The 16,337-nt window shown below is 49.3% G+C and overlaps 1 long non-coding RNA gene across 1 annotated transcript in view; it reads right to left on the reverse strand.

Annotated features, from left to right (window-relative positions):
• LOC132475965 (uncharacterized) overlaps window positions 1-15,991 on the reverse strand; it is a 121,395-nt gene extending 105,404 nt beyond the window's left edge. The window contains exon 1 of the long non-coding RNA XR_009530044.1: window positions 15,934-15,991. This is a non-coding gene — a long non-coding RNA (uncharacterized LOC132475965). The remainder of the gene's footprint in view (window positions 1-15,933) is intronic.
• Window positions 15,992-16,337: the final 346 nt, after the last annotated feature.

Raw genomic sequence — 16,337 nt, forward strand, 5'->3', positions numbered from 1 at the left:
GCACGCACACACGCGCACACACACACACACACACACACACACACACACACACACACACACACACACACACACACACACACACATGCGTACACACACACACACACGCATGCACATTTACAAACACACATCACACACAGAGACACAAGTCTACACACACATAGCCACACAGCAAACATCATGCATAGCAGAGCTGCCACTTGCATAAGAAAACACTCACACACACACACACACACACACACACACACACACACACACACACACACACACACACACACACACATTGCATCCGTTAGGATTTGCAGCCATGCATGCGATGCGGATGAACAGGCCTATTGGCTGTGTGTGTCTGTGTGTGGTGTGCATGTTTGTGTGTGTGTGTGTGTGTGTGTGTGTGTGTGTGTGTGTGTGTGTGTGTGTGTGTGTGTGTGTGTGTGTGTGTGTGTGTGTGTGTGTGTGTGTGTGTGTGTGTGTGTGTGTGTGTGTGTGTGTGCATGCATGTGCATGTCTGTGCGTTCAGATTAGTGCAGGCAGGTTGGGGTTTATGGTTCTACTGTAGATTACGTTCACATGAAGTGAAGCGTGGGCCGACAACGCAGGAGTGAACACGTTGCTTCAGCCTAGCTCACACACACCTGAACACCGCACTCACAATGGCACTGAATGGATGGGCAAAGTGTCCTAGAAATACAACACAGCCGAACACCGTGCTCACAATGGGACTGAATAGAAGAGAACCGTGTCGTAGAAATACAACACAGCCATACTGTGCTCACAATGGGACTGAATGGGACAGAATTGAACGGCATACAATTGAAGAGAACTGCTCATAATATAATATAATGGACCAGCACAGAATATAATAGAACAGCAGGGAGTTAAATTGAACATTTATATGATTGAATAGAACTGCATAGAATAGAATAGAATAGAACAGCACCGAAGACGAAATAACAGAACAGCATGGAATACAATTCAACAGAATTGGGAATAATCAAATATAATGGATTAGAGCACAATAGAATATAATATAATGAAATGCTAAATTTTCTTGGGCGGCAAAGGAACGAATAGACAGACTGGAACTAGATCGGACCAGACAGGACCAGACTGGACCAGACAGGACCGGACTGGACCAGACTGAACCAGACCAGACCAGACTGAACCAGACTGAAACCAGTCTGGAACCAGACTGAACCAGACTGGACCAGACCAATCGGGCACAAGAGGCTCAGGCAGGTGGTTTATTCGGTGAATACAGTTGTGTGTGTGTGTGTGTGTGTGTGTGTGTGTGTGTGTGTGTGTGTGTGTGTGTGTGTGTGTGTGTGTGTGTGTGTGTGTGTGTGTGTGTGTGTGTGTGTGTGTGTCCTTTTCTTATTGGAAAGGAAGAAGGAGCCAGGAGCTTGGATAATCACTAACAGCTCAATGTGGGAGGTAAAGACAGATTAAGAAATGAGGGAGGGATGGATAATAGGAAAATAAGAGACTTTAGGCCAGTGAAAGACGGTCCAGAAACGCTTGTTATTGTCCTTTTCTAATAAGCCGTGTTGAACCACTAGCTCTGTTCGGTTCCCTAGTAGTGTAGTGTTTTAATAAGGTTGTGTCGCCGTGCAAGACAAATTGTACTGCGGTAATGCTAACATCAGTGCTAATGTGCGTTTTTAATGCTCTGTATTGTTTGAAAAACGGCGGTAATGTCTTTGGTTGGGTTGCAATAAGACACAAAAAGGGTTAGAGAAGGAAAGAGAGAAAGAGAGGGAGAGGAAAACAAGGAGGTTATACTTAAATATCTGTTTGAATCTCGGCCATAAACGTTTCCGTTTTGTCTTTTTGCTGGGCTTGGTCTGAGAAAGCACTTTTGCTGTGTTTTGTAGAAGTTTCTAGATGGACCGAGGTATGGAAAAGAGGGCATGGAAAAGAGAGAGAGAGGGAGAGGGAGGGAGAGAGAGAGAGAGAGAGAGAGAGAGAGAGAGAGAGAGAGAGAGAGAGAGAGAGAGAGAGAGAGAGAGAGAGAGAGAGAGAGAGAATGACACAGAGAGGAGACTTTTAGGGACAGATCGCAGAGAGGAGGAGAGAATAGCCCAGCCTGGATGAATTACTGGTCAATTCTGGGAACAGCGGGACATAGAAACGCACAAACTGCTATTTGAAGCCCAACCAACGCAGAGCCGCGGCTAAGAAGCACTTGACCCAGGGGTGGGGGGGGGGGGGACATATGGCCTGTGCCCAAAACAAGCTCCTGTTTGTTTGCGTGTTAAGGAATGAAAGAGAGCAGAAAAGCGATTCAGGACACGCACAGTGTCTTCCAGGTTTTTTTTCACCCCCCCAATCTCCCCCCACACCCGACGGACATCTGGAATTTTTGGTGAAAACTTGTTGTGTGACGCATTCCGTGAGCCGAAAGCACTCCGACTCCCCATCTGCTCCGCGGGCCCACGCTCGGGAAAGGAGATTGGGTTTTCCTGTGTTTCCCAGCTTTCCTTGTTGTTTGTTCTGTCGCTGTCTGGGTGAGGGATGAAAATAATACGGGAGGATGTATTATTCCACCATGTCTCGGTGTGACGCTCTCTCTCTTTCTTTCTCTTTCTCTCTCTCTCTCTTCTCTCTATTGCTCTCTCATGCTCTCACTCCCTCTCGTCCCTCTCTTGCCTTCTCTCCCCCCCCCCCCCCCCCCCCGTCCTCCAAGAATCTCGTCATCCTTGCAATGTAATTTACTGCGATGACAACCGAGGAAACACTGGCACACACACTGAGAGACAAACACAGGCGGAATTACACACAGACAAAGACACTGACACACAAACCCACACACAGTGACATCGCTACACTGACAGACACACACAAACGCACATGCGCACAGTCCTATGCATGCACACATACACATGCACAGACATGCAGACGTAACACCACACACACACACACACACACACACACACACACACAGACACACAGACACACAGACCCACACATACACACATACACACATACACACATACACACATACACACATACACACATACACACATACACACACACACACACACACACACACACACACACACACACACACACACACACCCTCCCCCTGTCTCTGGTTGAGGTGAGGTTACCAGCTATCCTTCAGGCCGGAGCGCTTTGTATCTCCGTGACAGCAGCTCCGTGTCTGCATACAAATGCGGAGAAATGATCTGGTGGACAACCGCCAAGCCCCCGCCGGGCCCGTCTGTCTGTCTGTCTGTGTGTCTGTCTGTCTGTCTGTTCTTCTGCCTCTGGCTCGGCTTGTTCGGGGGCCTTCCTGGTGACCTGTTTCTGTCTGTCTGTCTGTCTAACATCCTTTGAGTTTCTGTCTTACTAACTGTTTCTGTCCTAGTCTTTCTTCATGTCAACCTGTCTTTATGTCTGTCGGTCTCTGTCCGTGTGGACCTTTATTTCTGTCTGTCTCACCACTCTATCTTTGATACCCTTGACACTTGATGATGACTGCCTGGGTGTTTGACAATACATCCATAGCAATAAGATAATGAGATAAGTATCAAACCAATCTATGATTGAACCACTTCAGAGTATAGTCACTCAAAGGTAAAACACAGGGTGGGTCTCATTCTCACAATAAAGCTGTTTGGAGCTTACTTCAGCATTCATGCTTTCTGAACGATTTTCCAGCAATTCAAAGCAAAGAGGAAGAGGGGCGTGACCAGACAGTAAATTACCAATAGCGCAACGGAAAGACCTGTCACTCAAGAAACACACACAATACACACCCTCCGAGTGACATGAATACCAACGCCAATTAGAATTCAGTCCAATATGTCGACAGGTAAAGGCTCCACAGCTCTCGACAGTGGCATACTGCCCAAACGCCAGCTCAAATTAGCCCAAGCCAAAGCTAGCCCTGTGCCAAATGGCCCCTCAGAGAGAGAACAAACAAGGCATAGGCTAATGCCACGGCCAAGCTGGCACCACACCAACCGACAACTCTACCGGTAGTACCACCCGGACTTGCCCGGCCTGGAGTTGCCATTGCAGGGCAGTAAAAGTGCTAAATGAATCACAAGACGTTGTTTCAGGGGGCCGGGTTTAAAACCGAGTGTTGTGAATAATGTTTAGGGGGCCACGTCGTTTAGGGGACCACAATGAATTGAGCCTCTTGGTCGTCGGGGAGCTTTAGTAGGAACCTAGCGGATTTCATTTTGTGTGAGTGATTGTTGTTTTGGTCGAACAGCAAATTCAGATTATCTTTTGCCAACGGTTTGTTTATCTGTTGTGGGGCTTAGGGAAATGCGTGCAATTATGTGACAGGTGTAAATCCAGAATGTTCTTAATGTTTTTGATGTGAGAGGAGGCGGGGAACTAACAAAGCACAACCAGGCGGACAAAAGAACACTTCATCTTATTTATACAAAAACAATCAAACTGACAAACGACAACAAACAAACAAAATAATCCTAAAATAGTCTTCTAAATGTCTTCCTCCCAGTGTGTCACACAACAACACGGACAACCATTTTTCTTCGCATTTTTAAGCATCATATGTAATTCAACCAAAATAATTGAGTTCAGCCTACAGAGCGCAGAAAACCATAAAAAATCCATAATCCTAAAACTTAATTTAAGAAAGAGGCGGACAGCACAGGGCGGGGAGAAGATGACAGGTGATACATCACTGTCCAAGCTTTCTATTGTTTCACCACTGAGGCCACAGGACCACCAGTCGTGATGTGAATGCCTAGCCATTACAAGCCATTAGAAACGTCTACCCTACAGTGCCTGTATATGTGGCTGTGTGTGTGTGTGTGTGTGTGTGTGTGTGTGTGTGTGTGTGTGTGTGTGTGTGTGTGTGTGTGTGTGTGTGTGTGTGTGTGTGTGTGTGTGTGTGTGTGTGTGTGTGTGTGTGTGTGTGTGTGTGCAGATGTACAATGGATAGATCAGTCTGCCTGCCTACCCAGTGGACTGTACCAACTGGTAGAGCTGAGTCATTTTACATACAGCTGGATGGACCCTCCCAATTGTGATGTCACTAATGGGATGATTTTGAAGTGGTTATCTTGTGCTCAACCAGCAAACCGAGTTAATGTGGTTGTTTTGGGCACGGGCAAAACAGTGCGTCTTGAAATGAAGGCCAGCTGAGTTGGTTTGGTTTCGCTTTTGGTTTGGGGGTTTTTAAGAACTCTATTTATCATAGACGGCATCAATGGAAACATCCGGATAACATCTAAACTATTTCATCTCGGCTAGCTGGAAGGCACTCTTCAGTTCCTCCAGATCTCTGTTCAAACCTGTCTTGACTAAACAAACGATTGTGTTGGGGTGAGAATAGCTCTGGTTTTTGTTGCGACTTGTCTTCCACACATAACGATAAAATATTGAAGCCCAACATTTTGTGAGTGTATGTATGTGTGTGTGTGTGTGTGTGTGTGTGTGTGTGTATGTGCACATGCACGCGTGTCTCTATGCAAATGCATGTGCATACCCATACGTTTGTTTGTGCACATGTGTGTGTGCATGTTTGCGTGCATTTTTGTGTACGTTTGTGTGTTTGTGTGTTGGCACGTGTAGCTGCTATTGCTATTAATATGTCATGTTGTCCACAGAATGATGGTTTAAGCCTGGAGTTATTTTCAACGGGTCCTCAGTCCGTAGTGAACCGCCTCCAGTGTTTTGTTGAGGGCTGTTGGTTTCATTTAAAAGGAACTGTCAAATCCTTAATTTCTGAGAAAACATCAACACTCTTCATGTTAATTAAATACCCTCTATAAATGAGCACACTCACACACATACACACATGCAAAGACACACAGACCGTACACAGGCACACTATGTGCAAAAATACACTGAAACACATCCACACACACAGCCACACGTACACACATTACAGCGGAACACGTTCACACACTGACCAAGCCAAGACTTTTGCAAGTGGACGGGCGCAAAACAAGCTACTTGCTCATTCCTTGTTAGCACAATTCGGCGGTTCACTGAGAGTTAGCCCATGGCGCCGTTACAGGGCCATCCAGACACACACACACACACACACACACATACACACACACACACACACACACACACACACACACACACACACACACACACACACACACACACACACACACACACACACACACACACACACACACACAGTTTGCAGCACTTGTCCTTAGCATGCAGCGGGGGCTAGGTACATCGGTAACCCCGGGACCCTGACTGTGACGGTGCCCAGAGAGGTCGCGACCTTGCCTCAGACTCTGTCTCCCGCTGTCCACTTAGCGGTGAAATGTAACTTCCATTAGCGTGATCACAATAACGTACTACACAGGCGGCCTGAGAGAAGGCCTCCGAGACACGTGTTTACACGTGATATTAAAAGTAGAGGAAGGAGGAATAGCTTTGGGGCCGCACAGGCACGCTCATGTCGCCACGCACACGCACGCCACGCACGCACTCGTGCAAACAGGAACGCCGTTTGCACAGGAGGGAATCACAGAGAGGAGGAGGGAGGTAGAGAGGGATGGAGAGGAGGAGAAGGGAAGAGGAGGAAAGAGGTAGAGAGGGATGGAGAGGAGGAGAAGGGGAGGGGAGGAGAAGGGGAGAGGAGGAGGGAGGTAGAGAGGGATGGAGAGTAGGAGAAGGGAAGAGGAGGAGGGAGGTAGAGAGGGATGGAGAGGAGGAGAAGGGAAGAGGAGGAAAGAGGTAGAGAGAGTTATCGGTTAAGTTATCGGTACATACAGAGGTGGAGACGTGGAGGAGGTGGAGTGAAAGAGAGGAGGAGAGGCAGAGAGGGAGGGAAAGGGGCGGAGAGAGATGGAGGTAGAGGAGAGAGCAGTTGAGAGAGGGAGAGAGCGGGATGGATAGAGGAGGAAGGGAGAGAAGCACATCTACTGAAACACAAACGTTAGCGCAAGACTCGAAAACACACACGCACACACACACACACACACACACACACACACACACACACACACACACACACACACACACACACACACACACACACACACACACACACACACACACACACACACACACACACAGAAAGAAAACCAACCATGTACTTCTATCTCTAAATTAAACGTAAACCGGGGTGACAGGATTAAGGTCAATATTGATTTTCTCGTGTGCGGGTCAGGAGGCCATGAATACATGCATGAGGTTATTCTCCAAATGTCAGCTACGTCCTCTTCTGCAGCCAAACGGGCGGTCGCCGAGCGGGCTGGTTGGGGCGGCCCGCGGCCCGCGGCCCGGGGCCAAGACCCCAGCCAGCTCCTCACCCATGGGCACAGCGACCGCCGGGCAAGAGAGCACGTGGCGGCACGTGGACGGGACAGGGGCGCCGGTCTGGGTCTGCCGCTCCAGTGGCTCTGAGCGGACGGACGGAGGACAGCAGCAGCCGGGGGACGGACGGACGGACGGACGGACGGACGGTGGGGACTGGTAAACAACAGCATGGGGGGGGGGGGGGGGAGCTCAGAGAGATGACTCATGTAGGGGGTTACCGGTGACCTCCCCCCCCCCCCCCCCCCAAAATGTTTGTGGATCAACAAACATTTTGTCATTGATAAGGAATCTCTTTGTCATTGTTAAGGAATGATCATACACCTGAAATAGAGGCAACACCCCCCCCCCACCCCCGGATTTGATTTTATGGATTATCCCTTGAGTCATACAATGTATCGAATGGACTGAATTGTTTTCACGAATGCATTATGTTGTAAACTGTGTAGCAAAATGAAAAATGGATTAGCGTTAGTCTAATAGAGAATTAAACAGTACTAGAGAAAGGAACTGGCCGAACGAGTTTTACATTCAAACACCTTTATAACACGAAGAGGAAATGAGACACTTTAGGGACTTTAAGGTGTGTGTGCGTGTGTGTGCGTGCGTACGTGTGAGTGCCTGCGTCACGTGTGTACATGTGCGTGCCTGTGCACGTGCGTTAGGAGCTGACTCAATAAACTGTGACCCTGCGGTTTCATTCTTCTCCTTCAGTAGGAGGCGTTAGCCTGCTATCCTATTCCTTTTGCAGCACCAAGAAGAACCGCCCACGGGCTCAAATAGCAGATAGCCTAGTTATTATAAAGAATAGGTTCGGGGATATAGTTTTTCATTAAATGCATTCTTTCCCTTTTCTTCTTCAGCTCTTCGGGTCTACCGGGTGTCAATATTATTACGAGGGTCGCGTGGCTTTCAACTGATCGAAGCGCTGAATCCATTGCCATCACCAAACTGTAAAATCGGCCCACCGCACACACACGCACGCACGCACACACACACACACACACACACACACACACACACACACGCACACAGACACGGTCAGTCACCGTAACCTCTTCAACCGTTTCACACGATATTATCCATTTACAAAAATCTCTGACTTTAAGGGGGCCCTAATCCGGTTACATTGTGTTCCGTTCCCCCATCCTCGTTCTGTCCACCTCGCTAGCATCTGGATATTTTTTTTCTCCTATCATTGTTTCCCTGATCGCTATCAGCGTTAATCCGGGTTCACCGTTTTTCCATTAATCAAACTGGACCGAGTTCAAAGGTGTGTGTGTGTGTGTGTGTGTGTGTGTGTGTGTGTGTGTGTGTGTGTGTGTGTGTGTGTGTGTGTGTGTGTGTGTGTGTGTGTGTGTGTGTGTGTGTGTGTGTGTGTGTGTGTGTGTGTGTGTGTGTGTGTGTCTGCGTGTGCGCGTGCCTGCGTGCGTGTGCGCGTGCCTGCGTGCGTGTGCCTGCGTGCCTGTGTGCGTGCGTGCGTGCCTGCATGTGTGTGTGTGCAGCGCGACGTTGGCACACGCTGGCTCGTAGTGTTTGTCTATCGTTTCCTCTCTCGCTGACCGAGGGTCCAATCCCATTACGCTGGGGGTGTCCGTACCCGGGTACCCGGGGTCCACACCTGACCCTTATCTTATCTCGAGCGTCCACGAGCCTGCATGGGTCCAGAGCCGCCGCTCCACGACCTCAATGGCCAACGCTCGTAAAAACGTGCTCAGTAAAATTAGTGCTCAGGCTTCCAGGTAAACACCCCACACGGGGGGGGGGGGGGGTGTCACCCACGGGATGGCCCTTCTCGGCCTCTCATCCCCACACACTTCAGCGAACTTGGACGAATAACCGGTGGAAAGGAAACCCGGACCGGTACCAGCTCTCTACGGGTGAATCCCGTTGATTTCGCTTTGTGAACAGAGGTGGTGATGGACCCGTGTGTGTGTGTGTGTGTGTGTGTGTGTGTGTGTGTGTGTGTGTGTGTGTGTGTGTGTGTGTGTGTGTGTGTGTGTGTGTGTGTGTGTGTGTGTGTGTGTGTGTGTGTGTATATTGTGCGTGAGGCCAGACCCTCTCTCCGTGGAGTCCCTTTAAGCTGCAGCCATCACCTCGTACGAGGTGCACACACACACACACACACACACACACACACACACACACACACACACACACACACGCACACATACCAATCCAGCAGATCTTGCCTGACCGGTGAACCCTGTCCCCGTGTACCCCCTCCTCCTGCCCCGATACCGCACATGGCACACATCGCTCCTTTTACGCAGAAATAAAAATCCATCTCCACCTCGTACGCGCTTCCTGCGCGTATTAAACTTTACTACATGGCGTCGACGTTCAGTCCCAACGCACATACCCCAGCGTGAGAGAGGGAGAAATTCACACAAAAAACAGAATACATACCTTTGTCGTTTTCTTTTCACTGGCTCGGTGTGGCGTCTACGGCGTGAAAACCCTAGCGTCGCGAGGAATGTCTCATTGATTCATCCTTCCTTCGTCAGTCTGTCTGTCCGTCCGTCCGTTCATTCAACGGATAACAAAACGATTCCTCTCCGCCGAAGAAGCCGTGGCGGGAGGAGCAGTAGCGAGCGGTACAAGAAGAGCGCGCGCACTCCAGCCTCCCTTTTCCCCTCTCTCGGGTGCGTCCACGCGCAGTGCACGGTGCGCCCGGAACCCAACGGCCACGACGGGGTTGAGAATCTCTCAAGAGTGTGGCGCGCGTGCTGTGCTGTCTTGTTGTCACCCGTTGATTGACACTCTCGCGCCGAGCATCGCTTCTTTCGACTGCGGAATGTCAGGCAGAGCGAACGGAGAGAGAGAGAGCGAAACGGAGATGGGGGGGGAGAGAGAGAGAGAGAGAGTGGGAGGGAGGGAGGGAGGGAGGGAGGAGAGCGAGAGAGAATTGTGGAATTAGAAGGAGAGACGCTGGGATAACAGAGGCAGACCAAGCTTTGGTGTGTGTGTGTGTGTGTGTGTGTGTGTGTGTGTGTGTGTGTGTGTGTGTGTGTGTGTGTGCGTGTGTGTGCGCGTGTGTGGAGGAGAGGAGGAGGTGGATTGGGAGAAGTAGTAGAGAAGAGATGAGGGAGAAGGAAGAGGAGAAAGGAGCAGAGAGAAGGAGAGGAGACTGAGAGGAGGAGGGGATGGGAAAGGAGGAGAAAGGAGTAGAGGAGGAGAGGAGGAGTAAGGAGGAGAGGAGCAGAAAATAAGAGCAGGAGCAAGAAACAGCATAAAGAGACGAGCAGAGAGGACGGAAAATTGGGAGAGAGAGGTAGAGGTGGAGAAAGGGAGAGGAGGAGTAAGAGGGGAGGATGGGGTGAAGAGAGGAGGAGAAGAGAGGAGGAGAGGAGGAGATGCCCAGAGTGTTGACTGGAATGTGTCTGGCTGAGCAGATGGGGGAGAGATGAGCAGAGAAGGATAAACAATGAATGAATCAAAGGAGTGGGCGAAACACAGACGGCGTCCAAATGCTGCTACGACACGCCGACACGCCAACCGGCGACGCGGTAGAGACGTGCCTCGTGGCTCCCAGCCCAAAGGGACCGGGTTCAATCCCTGCTGTCCCCAGTCTAGAAGTGTCTGAATTCACTGGAAGCACCTGCTGACTCACCAGAGAATAAATAGGAGTCTGTTGTGGTGGGCGTGTGTGCATGTGCGTGTGTGTGCGTGCACATGCAAGTACACACATGCACACACGCTCGCACACACATGCACGCAGGCACATGAACATGTGTGTACATACATGTGCGTGCAGGAGTGAGTGTGTGTGTGCGGGCTGCATGCATGTGCGTACACGCATGTGAGATTGTGTGTGTATGGCATGTGCATACAGGTGTGTGTGTGTGTGTGTGTGTGTGTGTGTGTGTGTGTGTGTGTGTGTGTGTGTGTGTGTGTGTGTGTGTGTGTGTGTGTGTGTGTGTGTGTGTGTGTGTGTGTGTGTGTGGCATGTGCATTCGTGCATGTGCCTGCGTGCGTGTGCCTGCAGGTGTAGTTGTGTGTGCATGCATGTCTGCATGTGTGTATGTGTGTGTTCATGCTACTGTGCTGACTACTGGTGTGATTGTGTTGTGATGTGGTCGTCTGAGACCCGGAACGAGAGGATGAGAGGGGAGAGGAGGACTGGGGAGGAGAGGAGAGGGGTAGAGATGAGGAGGGAGAGGAGAGAAGAGGAGGGGGGAGGGGGAGGGGGGGGAGGCGAAGAGAGGCGATGGCGATAAAATGGAGAGCACAGGAGGACACTACTTCTACATGAAACACACAGTTCTTCCCGTTCATAACAACAAAATAATCGAAGGTTGTTGAAATTGGTAAAATTTCATTAATAATTTCTCCGTCTTTACTCAGACAAAGCAAGCATTATCATAGCCAAGAGTGTGTCCAAGTTTTCAATACTTATACCAATATATTTATGTTTCTTAAGTGATCTCACTAAAACAACAGTTCGACTTCCTACCACTTTTTTTGTTTTCTGCTTAAATCAATAGAATAGGCAAGAAAGAGAGAGAGAGAGGGAGTGGGAGAGAGAGAAAGATATAGAGAGAGTTATAAACCATAGATGAGAAAACAGTCCCAAGACGTGACTTAATGAGAACATTACAAGCGCAAAAATGAAGGAAACAGAAAGAGGAAAGAGAGTCAGGGATGGAGGTTGAGAGAAGACTGAGTTTATGTTCTTCTTATCCGTCTTTTAGAGAGAGATGATCAGAGCTCTGTCTCGGGAGAAGCATGGCCGCCAGAACCTCTCTCTAACCCTCAGGGCGTGGTATAGATCTTTAGAGAGAGAGAGAGAGAGAGAGAGAGAGAGAGAGAGAGAGAGAGAGGAGAGAGAGAGAGAGAGAGAGAGAGAGAGAGAGAGAGAGAGAGAGAGAGAGAGAGAGAGAGAGAGAGAGAGAGAGAGAGAGACATGTGCATGCACACAAACACACACACACTACAACTCCATGCAATCAAATGCTTACTTACAGACATATCTCTCCCCTACTCTATTACATACACATAAACACAAGCCCACACAAACACAAATCCACACACACACACACAAAAACACAACACACACATGCTCACAAAAACAAACCATCTACTTGAGACAGCCAAGATAATCGAGTCCGTTGAGTTATTCATGGGGAGTAGGCAAACACTGACACACACACACACACACACAGACACACGTGCGCTAGCTGAATGCCTCACGTTCACATACACACAGAGAGCAAAGTCACAGGCTAACACCCACACACATACGCTGTGGACGAGAGCACCACTAGTTCTTGGTCAATTTCATGCATTTCTTCCCATGCTGGAAATAGCGTCTGTGAGGAGATAAATACACCCGTACGGGGGAGCGGAACAACTACGCCATTGATTTTACAAACGGCCTGTGAACAGGACATTAAAACCCTTTTACAAATGAATACAAGCTACACTCAAGGGTATTTAAAAATAGAAGAACAGGCAAAGTCAAAGCAGCAACGACTTCTTACTTAGAATTCAAATCCTCGAATCAAATTTGTTCAAGGACAAACCCTAAAACCTGGCGGTAAAATCATCCTCACTCTTACATTTTTTATAATCACAATTAAATAATACTACACTGAACGGGGGGAGTCGGGAATGGCTGCCGCAGATGCAGACGACCCCCCGCCTGAAGGCCGCGTGTTCGATCCCCCTCGTCCACACACAGCCTCACCCCTAGACGTCCCCACAGGTATCTGTTTCCCTGTCTCATTGGCTAGAACAGGCCATCGTTACACCGATGCACCCTGACCGGGGGACACACCGATGCTTGATGGTCCCTCCCTGGCAGTCGTCTTGCAGTCACTTGGAAGCTCAATTCAATCCTTCTGGTGTGTAGAGCGTCTGAGTCACTCTAAAGGTCGCCACCTCCCTGGACCACAGCTGGGGGGGGGGGAGGCTGCGCCGCGATTTTCGAATCTGAAGTTTGGTTGCTGGTTAGACTTTTGGTCATGGATACACCTGTACAGGATTATTGTAGGGAACTTATGGCGTTTTTATTCAATGTTTAATAGTTTCATTTATAGAAGAAATATAAGTTACAGGAGAGGATTCTGTTGTTTTAAAAATAAGCATCCAACAATGCAATCATTTTATAATTATCTGAACCAAGTATTAGCATTTCTGAAGCCATACTCCATAAGCATATAGACCAAATCCGCCGCTGTAGTGCTAAACGCTCACTGCTGCGAAGAGGTTGAGTGTCACTCCACTGGCCTATTTGTTTGACATCTTGTTGCGAACTCTAATCCCTTCCTCAAGGCAGGGTTGCACTAGCCTGGGACCCAGATGAATTCTGGGACATTGTTTCATGTTTCTCAGCCAGAATAGTCTGGATACCCTCCTTTTGAAAATGATTTCCGAACTCCAGAAATCCTGATGATCCAATCAGAACGGGTGGGGTTTATACCATGACGGGGAGAGAAGCCACTTTTGCAAACAAGATGGCTGCCGCAGGTGAACAAGCATCAGAGTTAAACAACCTTGACAGTTTGTTTTCCCCAAAAGATGAACAACTAACGGCACTGGAAGCATTCATGCAGAAGAAGGATGTATTTGACATTTCAACAGACGTGACATGATTCGTCGCTCTGATTGGTTGTAGGTCTATCCAATTGCGTCCGCAGGCATTTATGTCTGTGTCCGTTGGTAACTCCTCCTAGCCTGCCTGGCTATTGCCAGACAAAGCTCGATCGTAGAGTGCACGTTGGTCAGGGGAAGCTGCTGTCTTCAGCACAAAAGGCGTGATCGACGGGCGTAGTTCAAATGACTCTTTACGCAATTGGATAGTCCTTCAACCAATCAGCCCGATGCCTCCCTGTCGTCATTGTGTTAAACCAGCCAATAACGTGCCAGGGGGAAAAGCCAGCTTGGTGATTGGCTCCAGTGAAAGCGGATCGGAAACAGGAAGAAAAGTGTTGCTCCTCTCTAGCCCCTGCTGCAGGGCGAATTCAAATCGCCGGCAGACCGGGCTGGGGGTACCTGTTTAAACGCCTCCGGAAATCTAAATTGAACTGCGAGGTCCCAGACATATACGCATTTGAGTGTTAGGGGCCACTCACACAAGGTAGGTCCGTTTGCCTGTTCCGTGCTGCAGGAAGATTCAGCACGATTCCCCCCCTCCCCACTCCCCCCCGCTGGCCCGTGGTCACACTGCTCCCAAAGGCCGTGGCCTGGGCACGATTGCTCCTTCATCCATACGTCATCACGGCGTATTACGATAAATATGTCATCACCAAGCGTCCTCGCCGCCATAACAACAATGGAGAACAACAACGTGAATGCTGTCGTCGGCCCAAATTTCAAGTAAACACGCGACTTCACTATCGCACCAACGTAAACCCACTCGTGAACGCTTGCCGCCATTGTTTAAAATGATTGTTGTGGGGAAGAAGGGCATGGACCTATAAAGAAAGAAGGGTCGCGCAAGGACTACGTCATCCAGCTCACGTTGCGTATCCGCGCGTCTGCACGTGTCATCTCATTAGCATCTGTACTTTGGCCACGGCACACCTCTCCCAAGTGTGCCGTGGCCAAGGGGCCGTTCCGTGCTGGAATACGGATGGCGTGGTCACACTAGCCTAACGTTCTAGACTTTAGTATGCAAATGAGCTCGGGCACGGGGCCGCGGCCCCAGTGTGAGTGGCCCCTGAGTCTGACTACGCCAGGCTAGGGTCGTACAGCTCTGGAACGGACAACACGGCGGCCATCACTTTCTCTTCCACCTTCACGCTGCTTGGCAAACAGCAGAATGCTACAATGCTAACGTTACATGGTGTGTAGATGGTTCTTCTTCCTGTGGGCGTCGTCCGCTCTGATCACCGGCTTACGGAATTGGCCAGCGCAGCATGACTTCGGGTTGCGTTACCGAAAGTCGATTCTGTTTCAACTTTTCGCCGCAGGCCGACAACTGTTTTTGGGGCACCCCCCACGGCCCCCACTGCAACAGCTCAAACTCACTCCCCCGCCCCCCCATCCAAATGAAGGGTTGAACTGTGGTTGAGTGGATTTCGCCGCTCATCTGATTTGGTCTGAATCAGCCCCTAGCAGCATATTTAGCATTTGTACTTCACAAATAACCAATGAATGAATAACCAAATTGACATTTACATTACATTCAGGCCCTGAATGTACATTTTAGGGCATTGAGCAGCAATTCTTATCCGAAGCGACTTACAGTGAGTACATTTTCAGGTTGACATCCAAGTCCCATTTTGGACAATCAAATCAAATCAAATCAAATCAATCAAATCAAATCAAACATTTATTTCAGAGGTCGTCATGACATCTCAACTGAAGCTGCACATTGTGAAAGGGAGTTGAGCAAAGTGTCCATCTGTGACTGGTTATTAGCTGTTTCAGTGGCCCAGTGCATGGGATACGTCCATCCTCCATTACTGTGGTTCTTCCTTCTTCCAACTCTGCTTCTAGTCATCCTCTGTGCTCAGCATCAAAGCCTTCTGGATTCCCGCTTACCCCATCCCCCACTGTGCATACGTCCATGTGTGTGTCTGTGTGTGAGTGTGTGTGTGTGTGTGTGTGTGTGTGTGTGTGTGTGTCTGTGTGTGTGTGTGTGTGAGTGTGACTGTGTGTGTGTGTGTGTGTGTGTGTGTGTGTGTGTGACTGTGTGTGTGTGCACACGTGTGTGTGCACGTGTGTGTGTGTGTGTGTGTGTGTGTGTGTGTGTGTGTGTGTGTGTGTGTGTGTGTGTGTGTGTGTGTGTGGTCTATTTCTCCCTACTGTACTGCCATACACAAACCGCAGAGAAATCTTCAAGAGAAAACATCACCATGTCTTTTTTTTTTATAACCTAGTTTCTATGGCGATGAGCGCATTAGCTGGGTTTGCCAGCACTACAACGGATGCCTGAACCATAGCAAAGCTGCGGAGAGCGCTAGCAACGCCACAACGGCCTAACAACGGAAGCCTTTAAGGCAACGCTAACAAGATGGATGAGGATAACAGGTGTTTTTACCCTGAGCCCGCCGTCCCTGCTGGAATTCGAAACCCTTAACCCTGGCAATGTAAATGTGGCGCTCTACCAGTTAGGGTCGGTT

This window comes from Gadus macrocephalus, chromosome 17, assembly GCF_031168955.1.
Source record: "Gadus macrocephalus chromosome 17, ASM3116895v1".
In the NCBI taxonomy this organism is placed as follows: domain Eukaryota; kingdom Metazoa; phylum Chordata; class Actinopteri; order Gadiformes; family Gadidae; genus Gadus; species Gadus macrocephalus.